The sequence below is a fragment of the Theropithecus gelada genome, chromosome 9, assembly GCF_003255815.1.
Source record: "Theropithecus gelada isolate Dixy chromosome 9, Tgel_1.0, whole genome shotgun sequence".
Taxonomy (NCBI): domain Eukaryota; kingdom Metazoa; phylum Chordata; class Mammalia; order Primates; family Cercopithecidae; genus Theropithecus; species Theropithecus gelada.
The window spans coordinates 89506581-89528345 of record NC_037677.1 but is presented as its reverse complement, the minus strand read 5'-3'; the positions used below and the strand labels follow the sequence as shown (position 1 = coordinate 89528345).

The following is a 21765-nucleotide window of genomic DNA, read 5'->3' as shown; positions in this document are numbered from 1 at the left end:
TCCCATTCACAATAGCTCCAAAGAGAATAAAATACTTAGGAATCCAACTTACAAGGGATGTAAAGGACTTCTTCAAGGAGAACTACAAACCACTGCTCAGTGAAATAAAAGAGGACACAAACAAATGGAAGAACATACCATGCTCATGGATAGGAAGAATCAATATTGTGAAAATGGCCATACTGCCCAAGGTAATTTATAGATTCAATGCCATCCCCATCAAGCTACCAATGACTTTCTTCACAGAATTGGAAAAAACTGCTTTAAAGTTCATATGGAACCATAAAAGACCCCACATTGCCAAGACAATCCTAAGCCAAAAGAACAAAGCTGGAAGCATCATGCTACCTGACTTCAAGCTATACTACATGGTGACAGTAACCAAAACAGCATGGTACTGGTACCAAAACAGAGATATAGACCAATGGAACAGAACAGAGCCCTCAGAAATAATACCACACATCTACAGCCATCTGATCTTTGACAGACCTGACAAAAACAAGAAATGGGGAAAGGATTCCCTATTTAATAAATACTGCTGGGAAAATTGGCTAGCTGTAAGTAGAAAGCTGAAACTGGATCCTTTCCTTACTCCTTATACAAAAATTAATTCAAGATGGATTAGAGACTTAAATGTTAGACCTAAAACCATAAAAACCCTAGAAGAAAACCTAGGTAATACCACTCAGGACATAGGCATGGGCAAGGACTTCATGTCTAAAACACCAAAAGCAATGCAACAAAAGCCAAAATTGACAAATGGGATCTAATTAAACTAAAGAGCTTCTGCACAGCAAAAGAAACTACCATCAGAGTGAACAGGCAACCTACAGAATGGGAGAAAATTTTTGCAATCTACTCATCTGACAGAGGGCTAATATCCAGAACCTATAAATAACTCAATCAAATTTTCAAGAAAAAAACAAACAACCCCATCAAAAAGTGGGCAAAGGATATGAACAGACACTTCTCAAAAGAAGACATTCATACAGCCAACAGACACATGAAAAAATGCTCATCATCACTGGCCATCAGAAAAATGCAAATCAAAACCACAATGAGATACCATCTCACACCAGTTAGAATGGCTATCATTAAAAAATCAGGAAACAACAGGTGCTGGAGAGGATGTGGAGAAATAGGAACACTTTTACACTGTTGGTGGGACTGTAAACTAGCTCAACCATTGTGGAAAACAGTGTGGCGATTCCTCAAGGATCTAGAACCAGAAATACCATTTGACCCAGCCATCCCATTACTGGGGATATACCCAAAGGATTATAAATCATGCTGCTATAAAGACACATGCACACGTATGTTTATTGTGGCACTATTCACAATAGCAAAGATTTGGAATCAACCCAAATGTCCATCAGTGACAGACTGGATTAAGAAAATGTGGCACATATACACCATGGAATACTATGCAGCCATAAAAAAGGATGAGTTCATGTCCTTTGTAGGGACATGGATGCAGCTGGAAACCATCATTCTCAGCAAACTATCACAAGAACAGAAAACCAAATACTGCATGTTCTCACTCATAGGTGGGAATTGAACAATGAGATCACTTGGACACAGGAAGGGGAACATCATACACCGGGTCCTATTGTGGGAAGAGGGTAGGGGGGAGGGATAGCATTAGGAGATATACCTAATGTAAATGATGAGTTAATGGGTGCAGCACACCAACATGGCACATGTATACATATGTAACAAACCTGCACATTGTGCACATGTACCCTAGAACTTAAAGTATAATAATAAAAAAAAGAATTCCTACCAAAAAAATTGTAGTAAATAGTAACATAATAAATGACAAAAAATAATGAAAATAATTTTTTAAATGAAGCTAAATAGTTTATTTCATCTTATATGATGAAATTTGGAAAATAATGGTAAATGTGCTCTAATTCTTAGAACAAACAATAAATGTATCAGTTTAAGGGGTTTTGGTGCAATTTTCTGTCAACATTACATGACAGTACAATAGCAATATCTTCACTTCAGATTTTATTCTATAGCATGATCATAAAAATAGTCATTTTCACAAAAATATTACAAGACTTCACCCATTTCCTGAAGCCTTTCCTATTCAAGTCATTCTGTTTTGAAGCATCCTGCCACCATTCTTTTCTTCAATTGGTAGTGGACTAATTTAGTGATATTCATATTTTCAATAGCTTTTTCAGAAACCATAGGACTTTTCCAATATCACCCTTTAGAATGTTTCATGAAATCCTGTATCCTTGCATGATTTTTTTGATGTGTTGTTAGCTTGGATAGATGTTGATATTAAGTCAGGTGGAAGGAAACAGAGCTATTCAAAGGTGTACTGATTTGATAATGTGTTAGTTATTTGAGAATTCTGCATCCCTAAGCAACCTACCAATTGTTGGGACTGGAATACTAGGCACAACCAAGCTGTATTGTGCCAGTGCTGCCCCCTGGTGACAGATATGAAGAACTGGTCCTCCCTTCACTTCTTTCTCCTGGAGAGGCTCCCCACCCAGGCTGTGTTCTCCCTTTCTTCCTGCCACCACTTTCCCTTCCATAACCAGGACCAGGCTTTGTCTTTCATATGAAACCTCTATTTTCTTTCTTTTCTTTTGCTCACAAACCTCTGAAAACTCTTCCTCTTACCTGCCTCCAATTTCACTATCCATCTTGGTGCCAAAAACAACCTCAACAGAAGCTGATGAACATAAGGCTAGCTCTAGGAGCTCGCCTGTCTGTGTCACAGAACAGAAAAGCCATATGTTCAAAGTGAAGTTAGAATGAAAAACTTTGCTATCAACCTTGGGGGTCCTGGAAGGTGCCCAGAAGTTCTCTTCAGAACTCTGTGCCTCTTTCTTAACCTTTAAGAAAAACTTTCTCAAATACCAGCACTCATAATCAGTCACAAACAATTTCTTTGTTAATCTTTTTATTGCTGCTCTGAGAGGGAAGAAACCTTTGTCCAGGTCATAGGGGTGGCCTGCCTAAGAGACTGTGCTGAACTGTTGGGGCCCTCTTATATGACGGCAGCCATCTTTCCCCTCCTCCAAATTGCTTCTTGGCATCCCAGTCTGCTGTGCTCTTCAGACTGCAGAGGACCCGGTGCTTCTGGTCTCCCACTCATACTCATGTTTGTTTCTCCCATCATTTGTCCTTCCCTCCTCCCTATTCATTGACTTTTCCACTCCCCAGCATAGCTTCGTCCTCAATTCAAGTTCTGGCAATACCACTTACTAGGCGTGTGTGATCAGGGCATGCCACCCTTCTAGGCCTGATATAGTTTGAATGTGTGTCCCCACCAAATCTCATGTTGTATTGTAATCCCCAATATTGGAAGTGGGGTCTGGTGGGAGGTGTTTGGATCATGGGGGCAAATCCCTCATGAATGGCTTGGGCCATCCCCTTGGTGATAGTGAGCTTTTGCTCTGAGTTCACATGAGATCTGGTCATTTAAAAGTGTATGGCATCTGCCCCCACTCTCTCTCTTGCTCCTGCTCATGCCATATGACATGCCTATTCCCCCTTCACCTTCTGCCATGATTGAGAGCTCTCTGAGGCTTCACCAGAAGCCAAGCAGATGTCAGCACCATGCTTTCTGTAAAGCCTGCAGGGCCGTAAGCCAATTAAACCTCTTTTCTTTATAAATTACCCAGTCTTGGGGTTTTGTTTTGTTTTGTTTTGTTTTTGTTTTGCTTTGTTTTGTTTTGTTTTTTGAGACGCAGTCTCGCTGTGTCGCCCAGGCTGGAGTGCAGTGGCACGATCTTGGCTCACTGCAAGCTCTGCCTCCCGAGTTCAGGCCATTCTCCTGCCTCAGCCTCCTGAGTAGCTGGGACTACAGGCGCCTGCAACCACGCTTGGCTAATTTTTTGTATTTTTAGTAGAGACGGGGTTTCACTGTGTTAGCCAGGACAGTCTCGATCTCCTGACCTCGGGATCTGCCTGCCTCGGCCTCCCAAAGTGCTAGGATTACAGGCATGAGCCACCATGCCCAGCTGTCTTGGGTATTTCTTTATAGAAATGCAAGAATGGCCTAATACAAGGCTTCAGTGTTCCCATCTTTAAAATGAGAATAGTGACAGTACCAACTTCGTAAGGTCACAGTGAGGGTTAAATACATTAAGAAACAACAGAGGTGTGTGTTTGGTGGCAGAGGGGTGGGCAGTGGTACTTGTGGTACTTAGCATCATGGCTGGCACAGAGCTAGCACTCAATAAATGTTAGCCCTTGCTTTTTTAGTTCCTTTGTGTCTTACACCTAGGCTATCATGAACTTGCCAACGAACCCCAGGGCAATACTCCTTCCTTGGCTCTTTATGTGCCAGACTCATTTTCACTATTGCCAGAAGATGTGTTAAGGTAGCAGCAGTGAAGACGTGAACAGCACAGCCTTTGTGGGGGTAAGGAACCTGCAGGATTTTTCCTAAAGAAGATTCACTTTTCTTCTTCCCTATTTTCCAAGACTTGACAGCCTCTTAGGTTCAGGAACTAGCAAAAGCAGTTTCACCTTGGAACACACTTTTATTTGTTATTTAAAGTAAAGGTAGACTTTTAAATTTCTTCCTTTGTTTATAAATAGGATATGATTATTGAAGAGAATTTAGAAAACCACAGAAAGTTCAAAGATGAAAAAAATCACCTAACTTCCTCCTTTCAGAGATAACCATGGATAACATTTCACAATCTTTTTTGCACATGTATATCTCTATGTTTGTTAAAAATAGACTCCTGGCGGGGTGTGGTGGCTCATGCTTGTAATCCCAGCACTTTAGGAGGCCCAGTTGGGTGGATTACTTGAGGTCAGGAATTAGAGACCAGCCTGACCAACATGGTAAAACCCCGTCTCTACTAAAAATACAAAATTAGCCAGGCATGGTGGCACATACCTGTAGTCCCAGCTACTTGGGAGGCTGAGGCAGGAGAATCACTTGAACCTGGGAGGCAGACGTTGCAGTGAGCCAAGATCATGCCATTGCACTCCAGCCTGGGCGACAGAGCGAGACTCTGTCTCAAAAAAAAAAAAAAAAAAAAAAAAAAAACTCCTAACATCGTTTAGTTTTTGTTATATTTTCATGCTTTGCTTTATCACTTATGTAGTGAACATTTCCCAGCATTCAATATTCATCAAAAATGACTGTACCATAATTCATCATGTAAATGTACCATAAGTACTTATATATTCCTCTATCATGTCTAATCTAAACAACCCTGGAATGAACACTTTTATCAGAAATCTGTTGTCCTCAATTCTGAGTACTTCTTCAGTATCAATTTCTGTAGGAGGATTGCTGGGGTTAGAATGGATTATCCCACTTGATACTCTTTATACAAATTGCAAAACTTTTGTAGTAAGGTTGTACCACTTTACGATTCCATCAGCAAAGTCTGAGGGACCTAAAAGGCCCACCTCTAGTCTCTTGTCCTGGAGACACAGCCCATTAGCTTCTGAGTGGAGGCTGTGAAGGGCTGCTCACCAGAGCATTCGAGAGCGATTCACACTGCTTCCTGTTGTTTATTTTCAAGAGAACCTCAGGTGTATTAAAAAGGTGCCATACTTCAAATGACTCCTGTGCTCTGACACTACGTTACATTTCTCCACCGTTTCTTGTTTTTAAAGACAGGGTCTTGCTCCGTCACCCAGGCCGGAGGGCAGTAGTGTAATCATAGCTCACTGTAACCTTGAACTCTTGGGTTCAAGTGATCCTGCCACCTCAGCCTCCTGAGTAGCTGGGACTGCAGGCACGTGGCACCACACACAGCTAATTTTTTATTTTTTGTAGAGATGGGATCTCACTATATTGACCAGGCTGGTCTCAAACTTCTGGACTCAAGTGATCCTCCCACCTCGGCCTCCCAAAATGCTGGGATTACAGGCTTGAGCCCCCAGCCTACACCCTCTTTTTAGTGAAACCCCAAAGGCCCTAGCACTAAAAGTGGTCAGCATGTGGAACAGCCTGAAACCCACCATCACTACCCCATTATTAGCTAACCCAGCCCCTCCCCCTCATGTGTTACCTGCAAACATTAATCACAGAAGTAGTTGCTTTTTACTCATTTCTCATCTTTGTTCCTCATTATAATGTACGTTCCACAAGGGACCACATTGTCTTATTCATCACTGTAAGCCCTGCACCTGGCCCTCTGCCCAGTACAGAGCAGATGCTCCATCAATTTTTGTTGAATAATCAAATGATTCATCTTTGTCCCTCAAAAAGCTACTTATATCACATGTGCCTCCAAGTTTACAAGAGTTTGGGCTCACTGCAAGCTCCGCCTCTCAGGTTCAAGCGATTCTCCTGTCTCAGCCTCCCAAGTAGCTGGGACTACAGAGGCGTGCCATCACACCCAGCTAATTTTTGTATTTTTAGTAGAGACAGGGTTTCACCGTCTCTACATTACATGAGATGTAAATGTTTAATAGTAACTTAAGATATGGCCAGTTATTATATTGCCAAGCAGGATGTAAGTTTCATAGCTGGCATAGTCATTTTGTCAACAAAATCCACTGTTACTCACAATCTTCCCTATTTAGAAAGTCACTGCGAGGAGACCCCCAGCATGAGGCAATCACTTCACAGCTGTTCACTGGAGTGCGTCACTGAGTTGGAGTTTGGGGCCAGCTTAGAACTCACATATTGGCCAAAGTAACACCTCTGGGATTCCAATTCTAGAGGAATATTTTAACCTGTCCAATTGGAACCAGCTGAACTGTTCACACCCCTGTATGGCTAGTGCAAGCTACTGAGAGAACGGGTCTTTAACTACTGTCACTTTAAAAACCACTGTCACTTTAAGTTTGAAGTGCCCAAATATATTTTCGGGAGGGGTGAGTGTATTTTCATGGTTTATGTACAGTGTAGGCACTAAACTACCCGGGCTTGATTCTCAGCCTCTCTCTTACTAGTTATATGACTCTGGGTAAATTTGTTAAGCTTGCTGTGCCTCGGTTTCCTCATCTGGAAAACAGGCATACTAACCGTGTCTACCTCTCGTATTGTTTTCAGGAGGATTCATGGACTAATACATGTAAAACACATTGGTCCTCGCACAGAGGAAGGGCCAATGAACATTCACCATGGTCGTCACTGCTGTCCCCTGGCCATCCTCGTTCCTCATGACATCACCTTCAACCCCTCCGTCCCCGGCCCTGCTCTTGCTCCTGCTATTCCTTCTCATCTCTCAGACTGTGGTCATCCAACAAGAAAGACCTATTGGACCAGCCAGATACTGGAGACTGTGCTAAGTGCGAAGGACACAGTTTGCCCTTTCTTCTTAGAGTCCAGTAGAGGAAACAGACAAGAAGTCAGGCAGCTCCAAGGCAGTATGCTAAGAGCTAGGGTGTGGATAGGCATGGCCTGCCATGGGGCACCTGCCCCCTGTGTGGCCAGAGAGGTCTTCCTGAACAGAGAAACCTGGCAGGCGAGCAGAAATTAGACAGCTGAGGGGGTGAAGAAGAAAATCTCAGAAAGAGGGAAGAGCACACAGAGGGGCCTAGAGGCAGGGGAGCCAGTAAGACCAGCTCAGGAAATTCCAAAGAGCTCATTCTGACTGGAAACGGAGTCAAGGAAGGTGGACGGGGCGGAGAGTTCTGAGGGGTGATGATGTTGAGCCCAGCAAGGCCGGATTATTAAGGAGTCTGAGGCCTTAACATAATCTCCCAGGTCTCCCTGTTCCAACGGGGAACACCCAAAGAATGTTGAATAGGGGAATGATATGATTGTATTTCCATTTCAAAACATCGCTCTGGCTGCTGGCTGCAGACTGCATCACAGGGGGTTAAGAATGGAGCCATGGAGACCAGTCAGGAGGCACTGGATCTAGGCAGGATGGTGGCCTGATCTAGGATGCCAGCGGGAACTGGGGATGGAGAAGAACAGACAGGTTCGTGAGCTACTAGAAGGAGCTGTGAGGCTGACGTGATGATGGACTAGATAGTGGACAGTGGAGCCCTGACCCTGTCCCAGGCCCTGAGCTCTGGCACCTGGATCCTGTGATGCCACCCAGCCTGTCTTCCTATCTGCAGCCTCACCTGCCCCCACATGCCCCTTGCCTGGCAGCCTGGCATTCTGCTTCCCCAAATACGATCCTAAACTGGTCCCCTCTGATCCCACCAGGATTGCTTGGGCACCTCTACGCTCACCTGGCAACACAGTGGCTCCCCGCCTCCCTTTTCATTCAAGCAGCTGACCCACCCGTTGCTCCCTCCACCCTCAGGTGTCTTCCCTGCTCTTCGGGACCTAGATCTTTCTCCTTCTCAGGTCTCTGCTGAAACATCGCCTCCTCAAAGGAGGCTTCCCTGGGCTCCCCCACTATGTTCTTCCTTGGAACACGGACGATTTGTCTGGTTTGTGGAGTTTCTGCAGTTTCTGCCCATCCCCTACCTCCCCCGTAATATATACCCTTTGAATGTCAGTCCAGGAGGACCCTTCTGCCTTGCTTTCCATTGTCTCCCAGGCATCTAGTGCTGTGCCTGAGATGCGCTGCTGCTCCACACATCGTTGTGGAGTGAGTAATGAGTGAAGGAAGCACGCACTGTCCCCAACCATCAGTCAGAGCAGCTCCTTTCATAGTCCAGACCTTGCCTGCCTGTCAAGCTTCATCTCCAACCTCAGCCCTACACACATACACTACACACACACACACACACACACACACACACACACACACACACACACACTCTTCAGGCTCTATGATGCCAATCTGACTACAATTCCCCACTGCCAAACCTTTGCACACATGGGTTCCCTCACAGCCCTCCCATTAACCCAGTTCACCCCTAGGGATCCTCCAAACCCCAGCTCAGACATGACCTTTCAGGAAGCCTTTCCCTACCAACCATCACAACTAAGTTACTCTCCTCTCCCTCTGCTCCCTCTGTACCCCATCATTATTGCACCTGGAGATCACCATGAATTTGAATTCTCTGCACGTGTCTCCTAGTAGACTTGAGAGTAGACCTGATCTTTCGACTCTGGAAGCACAGATGCCTCAGGGCTTCTGGAAGAATCATGCACTGTTACCAGGGTTATATCGCCCCCTCCTCTCTCTTCAGAAAGACCTGCCCACCCTCTCAAGGCCCTCATGCCAGCAGCCTTCTGCTCTTAGACAGGGAGCGGACTGATTTGTCCAGCCTTGCCGTTGTCCTTCCACAGCCGGGGCAAGAGGCAAATTACAATTCTGCTTCCGCCTCTTTCATCCCCAATATATATATATTTTTTTTTGAGATGGAGTCTCACTCTGTCACCCAGTCTGGGGTGCATTGGTGTGGTCTTGGCTCACTGCAACCTCCACCTCCCAGATTCAAGCGATTCTCCCACCTCAGTCTCCCAAGTAGTTCAGACTACAGGCATGTGCCACCACACCCAGCTAATTTTTGTATTTTTAGTAGAGACAGGGTTTCACTATGTTGGCCAGGCTGGTCTCGAACTCCTAACCTCATGATCTGCCCGCCTCAGCCTCCCAAAGTGCTGGGATTATAGGAGTGAGCCACCATGCCCAGCATCATCCCCAACATTTTCATACAAATAAAAGTAAATGCGGGTCTGGTGCAGTGCCTCATGCCTGTAATCCCAGCATTTTGGGAGACCGAGGTGGGTAGATCATTTGAGGTCAGGAGTTTGAGACCAACCTGGCCAACAGGGTGAAACCTCATCGCTACTAAAAATACAAAAATTAGCTAGGTGTGGTGGTGCACGCCTGTAGTCCCAGCTATACAGGAAGCTGAGGCAGAAGAATTGCTTGAACCCGGGAGGCGGAGGTTGCAATGGCCCAAGATTGTGCCACTGCACTCCAGCCTGTGTGACAGAGCAAGACCCCCATCTCAAAAAAAAAAAAAAAAAAAAAAATTAAATGCACAGATGGACATCCAAAACCAAAAATCAATAATGATGGCTTCTTCTGGAAGGTGAGGAATAGAGACACGGGGTCCAAGGAGGGAAGGAGACTTCACTCAACATCCTTTGTCTCCTTTTAACCAGGAGAATGCATTAGTGCTTATTGCATTATAATAACAAAGTAGTTACTGAGCCAGAAATACATGAAGGGCAAAAATCCTTAAGAAGGAAGAGGTACCAGGTCAGGGCTTCGGGGAGCATGCAGTGGGGACAGGGCCACCCAGGCTGGGAAGAGGCTGCATTTGCACGTCTGCCTCCTCTTCTGCCCCGCCCTTCTCCACCCCACTGGGAGGTGAACGAGCAGAGATCCCCACCCCTAGTCAAAAAAAAAGTGAGCCATCAACTATATCTTCCCAACCCAAGAGTTACAGATGGGGCAGGAGAAGAAGCTTACACACCCGTAAATGACGTGTCCTGGAGACTTCCTATTCCAGCACCTGGGCCCCAGGACTGCCTCAGTGAAGGGCTCAGTGAAGTATGTGCCTTTATTGGCCTTCCATGGATGCAGAAATGCAAACAGCTATCCACATGCCATGCAAGGCACCCATGATGGAAACATGTGCCAGGTACAGATGTGGGTGGAGAAGAGGGTAAAGCCTTTTCTTTTCTTTTTTTTTTTTTTTTTTTTGAGACGAAGTCTCACTCTTGTTCCCCAGGCTGGAATGCAATGGTGCGATCTCGGCTCACTGCAACCTCCACCTCCTGGGTTCAAGTGATTCTCCTGCCTCAGCCTCCCGAGTAGCTGGGATTACAGGCGCCCGCCACCATGCCCAGATAATTTTTTTGTATTTTTATTAGAAACAGGGTTTCACCATGTTGGCCAGGTTGGTCTCAAACTCCTGACCTCAGGTGATCCACCCACCTTGGCCTCTCAGAGTGCTGGGATTACAGGCATGAGCCACCGCGCCCAGCCGGGTAAAGCCTTTTTTTCTGACCGCAGCATCAACTGGCCCACCTCTGCCCACCAAAGACCCAGAGCCAGGAAGGCTCAGTTCGTGGCTACCTGAGGGCTCCAGGACACACAGTCCATTCATCAGGGCAGTGAGTCTAGGGACCACCTGGCAATCGGTACCACCCCTTCTCCCAGGAGAAAGTGACTTCATTGTCCCAAGAGAAAGGGAGAAAAGAAATCCCTTCATGGGTTAGAAAGCAGGTTGCTTTTTTCCCCCCTCTCTCCTTTATGAATCTAGTTGTTGAACCTACCTTTGGCTGTTATGTCTCTCCATAATTATGCACAAGGCAAGAGAAAGCAACAACTGTAACTTGAGACTCAGCAATTCAGTTTAACCACCCCAAATAACTGACAGCGCGGGTATAAAACATCCCGCAACAATGCCGGCCCAATGGCTATTACAGTGATTTACTCTGGACCACATGAAGTTCAGCGGCCGGGGAATAGGGCAGAGCCTTAAACGGGCTTTCATGCCTGTGTCGTAAATTCAGATCATTGCTTCAAAGATGGTGCCAAAGTGCTGGTAACCCAAAGTCAAGGGGCCTAGGTTTTGTTTTCCAGGGCAAAGGGACACCATCAATGATGGGAGAGTTCTGCAGAGGTGACCCAGGGATGGGTTCCCTGCCACGTCTTCCCCAGCTTTGTCTCTTTGGCCTAGAAGAAGAGGCATAAAAGGTGTCAGCGGCCCCAGTGCTCGGTAAATCACTGGGTGTGAATCAGTGGGGCTTCGTGATGGCCTTAGGGGGTCCTTTCTCCTGGAGGCCAAGCCCAGAAGGCCCCACACTCGATGACCCCATCAATGGGTCATCAGGCCTTGCCCTGGAAGAGAGACCTCTTCCAGGGTTAGAAAGAGGTGATGGGAGAAGAGTCCTCAATTCCCACAAAGAAATAGCCTCGACCCACTGTTTGGGTGGGAATTAAAGGAAAATGCAACATGCTGATACTGACCACTTAATAATCTCTAACATTTAATGAGCTTGGGCTTTATGCTAGGATTACTGCTACTGGGAAAAAAAAAAAAACAGATTTGGTTTCAGAGCCAAAAAGACCAATGAGAAAAAGAAGTGTATATATTATACTTGAGATGAATATTAGTCATTCATCAACAACAGCTACCATCTATTAAGAGAACACTTTACCCCAATATTTACCTGGAGAGGGAAATATTTTAACTGCCGTTTTGCAGGAAACGGAAGTTAAGAAACTGATCCACAATCTTACCGTTAGTTATACCTAGGTATATGCATACTCTTTTATAGGATATTGGTATATTTATTTCATATTTTAAATTTAGAATTGGAAGTGGTTTACACTTAGTGATTAGGTATTTTGAAACATAAAGAACAGCTGTGTGGCAGGATATGATGGCACATGCCTGTAATCTCAACACCTTAGGAGGCCAAGGCAGGAGAATGGCTTAAACCCAGGAGTTTGAGATCAGCCTGAGCAACACAGCGAGACCTCCCCATCTCAAACAACAAAACAAAAAACAACAAAAGAATTGTTTTAACTATTTTTAAGCATTTCTGGAAAAGAAATGTCTTTATTTTATTGGATATAGTAGAGAAACCATTTGGCACAACAGCAGCCATCTCTAGCAAGTTTCCTAAGTCGGAAGAGTTGAGAAAAGTCCATGACCCAGGAAGGCCCAGTGGTTCAGGAGACCTGGGGTCTGATCCCAGCCTGACATTCACTTGCTGTTACCTGAGTCAAGCCCCTCCCCTTTCTGGGCCTTGGATTCATCTTCGAAGGTAAGAAGGCCAATTTCTCAGGTTCCCTCCAACCCAACCCTAAAGCTTGGGATATAATTGGTGCACTCTTGGGGCAGCCTGCCACCTGGATACCCCATCCTGAGTGATACAAAACAGAATTTTCCTAGAGGAATGGAACCAAGAGAGCTACTTTGTTCAAGGCCCTTTGTGCATTCTTTTGCCTCGCTGTGCTTGTAGAGCTAGATGTGCGCTGTCTTCAGGCCCTACAAGAGTCTTGGGTTTTGTGTAGCAGAAGCTTCTGCCGTGAACACCACCATAATGGCCTGGTCCAGGGATGGCAAATGCATTTTCTCTCATTTGCACAATGGTAGTCAGGGTCCAGTCAGGGGACAGAAATCACACCAGTGAATTTAATAGTCAGCATTGAACATGAGGAATTGTTAGCTAGGTATCCAAAAGGGTATAAACGGAACTCTAGGGCATCATAGAGATGGCAACTATGGAAAGCAGCTCCACCCACACAGCCAGAGCCCAAAGGAAGTATTGAAACATGGAAGGTTGGAAAAAGCAAAATTCAGACCTCTGAGGAAGGGGCTGGCAGGCTGGTGCCACTGTCTTTGAGGGGCACAAGGAGGGTGGTGTCACAAATTTTTGAAAAACTGCAAACTGGCTCAGCTTTTGCCACAAGAAGAAACTGCTGTTGTCTGGAAGGACAAGCATTGCCTGGGTGATGTGCACAGGAACCACAAGCAGATAGGAAGGAGGGATGCTGCTACTCCTCCTCCTCCTCCTCCTCCCTCTCCTCTTCTCCCCTTCCCCTCCCCCTCCTCTCCCTCCTCCTCCTCCTCCTCCTGGCTGGTTGCTTTCCTCTAGCTCCCCCTGGTGGGCAGAGTCGCAGCCCCAGCATCACAAAGCGGGTATGGAAGGGTGAGTTTGGAGCTCTCAGCTCCAAACTCACCACCTGGCCCAGCCACCTTCTTTGGGTTTGGTTGTAGCTTCCTGGAGTGCAGCATTGAGGCTTATGGGGCCTTGTCATCTTGTGATAACTTGGTGATGTCAGCCATAAGCCCAGAAAAGAGAAGTAGTGGCCTGAATGCCACATATTAGCCCTTTCTCTGGTGACTAAATTACCCGCCACAGTGAGCAGGAGAGGTGAGTGCCACTTCCTTACTTCTAAGGGCATGGACAGCTGAGCCACGAAGCCAAGATGATGATCAACAGAGTCCCTCCCTTTCACCTCCCTATCCAGCTCTCTTACCTAATATCCACAATTAGGTCATGTCCAGAATCCGAAAGTAAAACGTAAACTCTTTACCCAGTGATTTCCTAGGAAATGTGGACTAGAGCAAGGAGAAGGATGGTTGAAAAAGAGGCATGCCCCTGGCCACCACCCTCTCACAGCCAAAGATATTCTTTTCCTAGGACCCTGGAAGGGCAAGAGTGAGGAATGGGAACAGACTCAGACAGTAGTGTGAGCCAAGCACTCCCCAGGAATTCAGCCCAGAGAAGAGCCAGTCAGAAAGCTGGTAAGGCTTTGGATTCAGGCAGCCATGGGTTAAAGTCTCAGGTCAGCCACTTTCTTTGTGTTTATAATTAAGTAACATACCATCTCTGTCCCTAAATTAGGTGGGCAAGAAACATAGATTCATATGTTTTTTTAAATTTCAACTTCATTTCTATTTTGCTGATGAGAAATAATAATTCTAGTCTTTTCCATGGGGGTTTCCAGGAGGATTTTTTTTTTTTTTTTTTTTTTTTTTGAGACGGAGTCTCGCTCTGTCGCCCAGGCTGGAGTGCAGTGGCTGGATCTCAGCTCACTGCAAGCTCTGCCTCCCGGGTTCACGCCAGTCTCCTGCCTCAGCCTCCCAAGTAGCTGGGACTACAGGCGCCGCCACCACGCCTGGCTAGTTTTTTGTATTTTTTTAGTAGAGATGGGGTTTCACCGTGTTAGCCAGGATGGTCTCGATCTCCTGACCTCGTGATCCGCCCGTCTCGGCCTCCCAAAGTGCTGGGATTACAGGTTTGAGCCACCATGCCCGGCCGTCCAGGAGGATTTCTTCCAGGAGGATTTCGGTGGTGTGGCAGAGCTGGCTCGTATGGTTCACGGGAGCCGATTGCATGCTCCCTTCCCAGTTCTGCAGAGAGCTCACATTGGTATCCTGAAATCCGCCACAGTAGGAGCTGCGCTACCAATCAGTGATGTTCAGTTTTGGTTTTTGGAGACCCAGATCACTAGTGCACCACAGATCCCCTTCTCTTCCCAAGGCCTGCATCAAGGTTGGGAGGTGAAAAGAGGTGGAGGGTACATTTGGTCATGGAAAAGGGTCCATCTGTTTTCAGCCAGGGCTTCACACAGATCAGCCCCAAGATGATGCTTACTCTTGTCTGCAAAGCATCTGTGCAATGCTTCTCTCATCCCCTTTCTGTGCCACCTTTGACATGGACCCTCTGCCTGGCTGTCCTTGTTCCCTCCCTGTACACACACTAGAAAGCACTTCCCTTGCAGCTCTGGTGACAAGAGAGCTCTCTGCTCTCCTCATTCATCTCTAGCCCCAGAAGTGTGTATACACACTTTTTTAAGTGTGAATAAAATCCTTCCCTCCTCACCTTCCTCAAATACTATTATTAATGTTTTTAAAATTTTGGAAACAAAACACCAGGAAATTCTGTCTCACATCTACCTTGAGCTCAGGAGCACAGGGTGACTCTCTGTTTGAATGAGAGAAAGAGGAGGAGGGAAATACTAGAAAGGAAAAATAGGTGAATATGGCAAAAATTTCAGGCCATAAATACATTCCATAATTCTGACCTTTTGAGTCCCCCCTCCTCCGCTAGCTGATAGCATTCTCACACTTCTCTGTTGAGGTTGGAAGGACAAATAATGTCAATAAATGGTCTGTACAGTGCCTAGCACACAGTAGGTCCTCAATAAATGGTGGCTTCTTTCACCTTCATTGAGGCTCTGCATGAAGACAAGATTCAGTGGGGATAGAAAGTGAGAAACGGGTGCCTCATCCTTCTTTCCCTTGCATGGTGGCAGGGATTGTGACCCATTGGTGATCCATTGGGTTGGTCGTGTGACCCCTCCTTTGGGCTTTGATAAGCAGATACTGGTACATTAATGATGGGGAAAAAAAAAACCACACATACTCAGTTAACATGCAATGTCCTCTTAGGTGAAGCAGAAAGACAGATGGAATATTCGAAAAGTGGATGAAGCCAGTAATGCGCCCTTGGAGCATGGAATCTTGACAAGCCACCATCTTCTTGGATGGTTTCCCCTCAGTCCCTTTCCAAGCCTTCCTCTTGCCTGGTGTTCCAACTTTGCAAGTTTCACCTTTTAAAATTAAATTCCCGGCCGGGCACTGTGGCTCACGCCTGTAATCCCAGCACTTAGGGAGGCCTCAGGCAGGCAGATCATGAGGTCAGGAGTTCAAGACCAGCCTGGCCAACATGGTGAAACCCTGTCTCTACTAAAAATACGAAAATTAGCTGGGCATGGTGGCGGGCTCCTATAATCCCAACTACTCAGGAGGCTGAGACAGGAGAATTGCTTGAAACTGGGAGGTGGATGTTGCAGTGAGCTAAGATCACACCAATGCACTCCAGCCTGGGCAACAAGAGTGAGACTCGGCCAGGCGCGGTGGCTCACGCCTGTAATCCCAGCACTTTGGGAGGCCAAGGCAGGAGGATCATGAGGTGAGGAGTTCGAGACCATCCTGGCTAACACAGTGAAACCCCGTCTCTACTAAAAATACAAAAAATTAGCCGGGCGTGGTGGTGGGCGCCTGTAGTCCCAGCTACTCGGGAGGCTGAGGCAGGAGAATGGTGTGACCCTGGGAGGCAGAGCTTGCAGTGAGCCGAGATCGCGCCACTGCACTCCAACCTGGGCGACAGAGCTAGACTCCATCTCAAAAAAAAGAGTGAGACTCCATCTCCAAAAAACAGAGAAACAAATAGAGAAAACAGGCTGGGTGCAGTGCCTTAAGCCTGTAATCCCAGCACTTTGGGAGGCCGAGGAGGGCAGTTCATTTGCAGTCAGGAGTTCAAGACTAGCCTGGCCAACATGGTGAAACCCCATCTCTACAAAACATACAAAAGAAAATTTAGCAGGATGTGGTGGCACACGCCTGTAGTCCCAGCTACTAGGGAGGCTGAGGCAGGAGAAATGCTTAATCCTGGGAGGTGGAGGTTGCAATGAGCTGAAATCGTGGCACTGCACACAGAGGGAGACTCCATCTCAAAAACAAGAAAACGAAAGAAACAATAGAGGAAATAAAATGGAATATCAAAAAACATTTGGTGGTTGGGTGCGGTGGCTCACACCTGTAATCCCAGCACTTAGGGAGGCCAAGGCAGGCGGATCACTTGAGGTCAGGCGTTTGAGACCAGCCTGGCCAACATGGTGAAACCTCATCTCTGCTAAAAAAACGAAAATTATCTGAGCGTAGTGGCATATGCCTGTAGTCCCAGCTACTTGGGAGGCTGAGGCAAGAGAATTACTTGAACCTGGAAGGCGGAGGTTGCAGTGAGCCGAGATCGCACCACTGCCCTCCTGCCTGGGCAACACAGCAAGACTCTATCTCCAAAAAAAAAAAAAAAATTGGTTGACCAAAAAGAAGGCAGACAAGGAGCAACAAAGAAGAAAAAAACTGAAAAAACAAATGGAAAATAAGTAGCAAAATAATATTAGGTTGGTGCAAAAGTAACTGCAGTTTTTGCTGCAATTACTTTTGTACCAACTTAATAGATTTAAACACAGCCATATCAAAATTTACTTTCAATGTAAAAGCCTCAAATTGAAAGGCAGAGATTGAGGCCCGGCATGGTGGCTCACACCTATAATTCCAGCACTTTCGGAGGCCAAGACGGGAGGATCACTTGAGCCCAGGAGTTTGAGACCAGCCTGGGCAACATGGTGAAACCCCTTCTCCAAAAAATGCAAAAAAATTAGCCAGACATGGTGGTGCGTGCCTGTAGGCCAAGTGGATGAAAAGTAGAATTCAAGGCCGGGCGCAGTGGCTCAAGCCTGTAATCCCAGCACTTTGGGAGGCCAAGACGGGTGGATCACGAGGTCAGGAGATCAAGACCATCCTGGCTAACACGGTGAAACCCCGTCTCTACTAAAAAATACAAAAAACTAGCCGGGCGAGGTGGCGGGCGCCTGTAGTCCCAGTTACTGGGGAGGCTGAGGCAGGAGACTGGCGTAAACCCGGGAGGCGGAGCTTGCAGTGAGCTGAGATCTGGCCGCTGCACTCCAGCCTGGGTGACAGAGCGAGACTCCGTCTCAAAAAAAAAAAAAGAAAAGTAGAACTCAAATATATGTTATCTACAAGACATAAAGGTTCATTACGAAGACACACATAGACTGAAAATGCTTATAGCTTTATTTATAAGAGCCCCAAACTGAAAACAGCCCAAATATACATTTAACAGATGAACAAATCATGGTATAGCAATAAAATATAATTTTACTCAGCAATTAAAAGGGACAGACTGTACTACACATACCAACATGGATAAATCTCATAAAAACATTAGGAAGAACAAAAGACTTCAGATCCAAAAGAGTACACACTGCATGATTCCATTGATATAAAGTTCTGGAACAAGCAAAGTTTATCTACAGTTAACGAAAACAGTGGTTGACTAAAAGAGTCGGATTGACTCCAGATAGACATGAGGAAACTCTCTAAGGTGATAGAAAAGTTTTTTTTCTTGATTGTGATGGTGATTATACAAATGCGTTCATCTGAGGAAACTCATTGAACTGTGTACTTAAAATGTGTGTGATTTAAGGTATGTAAATTCACACCCCCAAAAAATTGATTATTAAAAAAAAGAGGATGAAAATGTGAAATGGTTAAGCCACTGTGGAAAGCAATTTAGTAGTTCTTCAAAAAGTTAAAAATAGAATTATCATATGACCCAGCAATCCCACTCCCAGGTATATTCACAAAAGAATTGAAAACAGGTACTGAAACAAACACATACACACGCGTGCTTGTAGCCACAGCATTCACAATATCCAAAAGGTGCAACAACCCAAATGTCCATCGGCAGATACATGAATCAACAAATCGTGGCATATACATTAAAGGAAATCAAAATAGCACACCCAAAACCAAAAATTGGACATATTTTGAGATCAGAGGGCCTGCAAACAGAAGCAGGCCTGCAAAGCTGCCTTTTGTGGAAGACACTTGCATCTGTAAAGAAAATCTGCACGGATGCAGCCAGGCTTTCTCTGAGGCCTTCCCTTGTCTAATCTAGGAAAGATTAACTGAGAGTCTGACACCTTTAAAAGTCTGGAAGAAACATTTGCCACCTATTCTCTCTGAGGGCTGCTACCTGTGAAGTTTCATTTACATTACAAGACCACCTATGCTAGCCACACCTCCCCTTCTCCCCCTCCCATAACCCGCTTTGCTGTAATCTAAGCCCTTATTCTTTCTGCAACCTCAAGATATTGTATAAGCTTCTGAACCCTATTGAGGGGTTGGGGTAATTACTCTGTGGTTTTCTCCCATGTGCACATTAATAAATCTGTGTGCCTTTTCTCTTATTAATTTGCCTTTTGTCAGTTGATTTTTCAGCAAAATTTCACAGGGCAAAGGAGGAGTTTTCCCTTGGCCCCTACAACATAGAATGAAAGAAATATCATTTGGCAATAAAAAGGAACGAAGTACTGATATGTACTACAGTATGGGTGAGCACTGAAAATGTTATGCTGAGTGAAAGCCAGACACAAAAAATCACATCTCATAGGATCCTATTTATATGAAATATCCAGAATATTTAAATCCAGAGAGAAGGCACAGGCCAAGGACTGAGGGAGGGGTAATAGGTTTCTTTCTGGGGTGATGAAAATGGGGACTAGACAGAGGTGGTGGTTGCACCACATTGTGAATATACTAAATGTCCCTGAATCGTTCATTTTTCAATGGTTACTTTTATGTTATCTGAATTTCACGTCAATAAAAAGAGATTTCTTTCTACTTCCAACCAAGAAAGAGTAAAGGAAACCAGATTTACCCCCATGCCTGAAACAACCAAAAAGAATGGACAAAATATATGAAACAGCAGTTTCCAGGACACTTGGTAGCAGGCAACAAAGGACAGTGATCCCTGCGTGATAAGGAACAAATGACGGGAAGCCTATGACCGCCCCAGCTTATGGACTTGAAAGAGTTTCCAGGCCACAGCACATGGAGGAGTAATTCAAGCAGAATCCAGCCGAGCCCTCAATCGAGGAGACACAGCTAAGAGTCTGGAAAGACCCAGACAGTAAGAGGAATACAATAACTATAGCAATACAAAATATCTTATTAAAACAAAAAACAAGACGTAACTCAGAATGTCTGGCATCCAATTAAAATTTACCAGGTATAATAAAGAAGCTAAAAAATATGACCCAAAATGAGGAGAAAAATTACCAGTTTAAACCAACCCAGAACTAATGCAGATGTCAGGATTAGCAGAGATAGACATTAAAACAGTTACTATATTTCATGTGTTCAAAAAGTTAAGCAGAGACAAGGAAGATAATACCAGAGGGCTGGGAGAAGACACGCAAACTGAACTTCTACAGATGCAGACTACAATGTCTGAGATGAAAAATACTGCGGGCTGGGTCCAGTGGCTTATGCCTGTAATCCCAGCACTTTGGGAGGCTGAGGCAGGCAGATCACTTGAGGTCAGGAAGGATCACTTGAACCTGGAAGATGGAGGTTGCAGTGAGCTGAGATCGCGGCATTGCACTATACCCTGGGCGACAGAGCGAGACTATGTCTTGAGAAAAACAAAAAGGAAAAAAAAAATACTGCGGATGGGATTAATAGCGGATGAGACACGCAGAAGAAGAAAATAGTAAATTTGAATAGATAGCAATAAAAATTACCCAAAATGAAACAAAGAAAAGAGAATTTTAAAAATGCAAACAGCATCAGTAAACCATGAGATGACTTCAAGCAGTCCCCAAAGGAGAGGAAAGAGAGAAAGGAAAAAATTATTGAAGAAAATTATTGGCTAAAATTTTACAAAATTTGATGAAAAGTATAAATCCACAAATCCAAGGAGCTCAACAAACTCCAAGCACAAGGAATTTGGAAGTACATTATAATCAAAATGCTCCCAACCAGTGTTAAAGAGAAAATCTTAAAAAGCATTCAGAGGGGAAAAAAAAAAAAAGAAAACCCACATTATGTACAGAGAAACAGAAGTAAGGACAGCAATAAACGACTTGCTAGAAACAATCCAAAAAAGTAAGACAGTGGAGCAGTATCTTTAAAATACTGAAATAAAAAAAACTATTCATCTAAAATTCTCTATGTGGTAAAAAAATATCTTTCAAAAACAAAAGCAAAATGAAGACTTTATTAGGCATACAAAAGCTGAAAGACTTAATTAGAACAGACACACCTTACATGAAAGGTTTTTTTAAAAGTTCAGGTTTTCCTGCCAATGGGGCATGAGGATCCAGTGTTCCATTCTAGCGGGAAAATGTGGACCTGGCTAAAGAGCAGGCCCATATAATGTTTGAGAAGATCATGAAATACATCGGGGAGAATCTGCTGCCACTTGACAGGCCCAATGGCACCTACGAAGATTCTGAAGTTGGCTGTCAGTATCTCCAGGGACAAGCTGGTGTTGCTGGGAACCTGCTTCGGAAAATTCACTAAGACCCACAAGTTTCAGTTGCACATCACAGCTCTGGATTACCTTGTACCCTATGCCAAGTATAAAGTGCGGATGAAGCCTAGAGCTTCTTCCTGGAGCAGATCAGTCCTTCCCGTATGGGAACCATCTGTTGAAATATGGTCTGGGTTGAATCACCAAAAAGACTTCTCAGTACCAGCGAGTGGTGGTGTGCTCCATGGCAGACATTCCTTGGGTTTTGGGGTGGCAGGAAAATCTACACAAGACTGCAGAAAAGTGGACCTCCTGGTGACTGTGGTATTTCATCATGCAGACACTGGGGAATATGTGAGACATGAAATGACACTGATTTAAAACAAAGTCAAGGCCTCACAGCTGTGTGGAAGGGCCAAGCTTTGTTCCCTGGGTTTGTGTAGATTCCACTATCTTGTTGAACTTTGTCAACACTGTGACCTCTTCAGGGACTCCTCCGTTTACTATTCTCTCTACCACTGACAAATGCAGGCTGGATTCTTACTGTACAGAAATGGCTTTAAAATTGAGTTTCAGATCTTTGT

The 21765-nt window shown here is 45.1% G+C and overlaps 1 pseudogene; it reads left to right on the top strand.

Moving 5' to 3' along the window:
- The first annotated feature begins 10290 nt into the window (after nucleotides 1-10290).
- Nucleotides 10291-21562, top strand: LOC112631064 (annotated as a pseudogene).
- The last annotated feature ends 203 nt before the right edge of the window (nucleotides 21563-21765 follow it).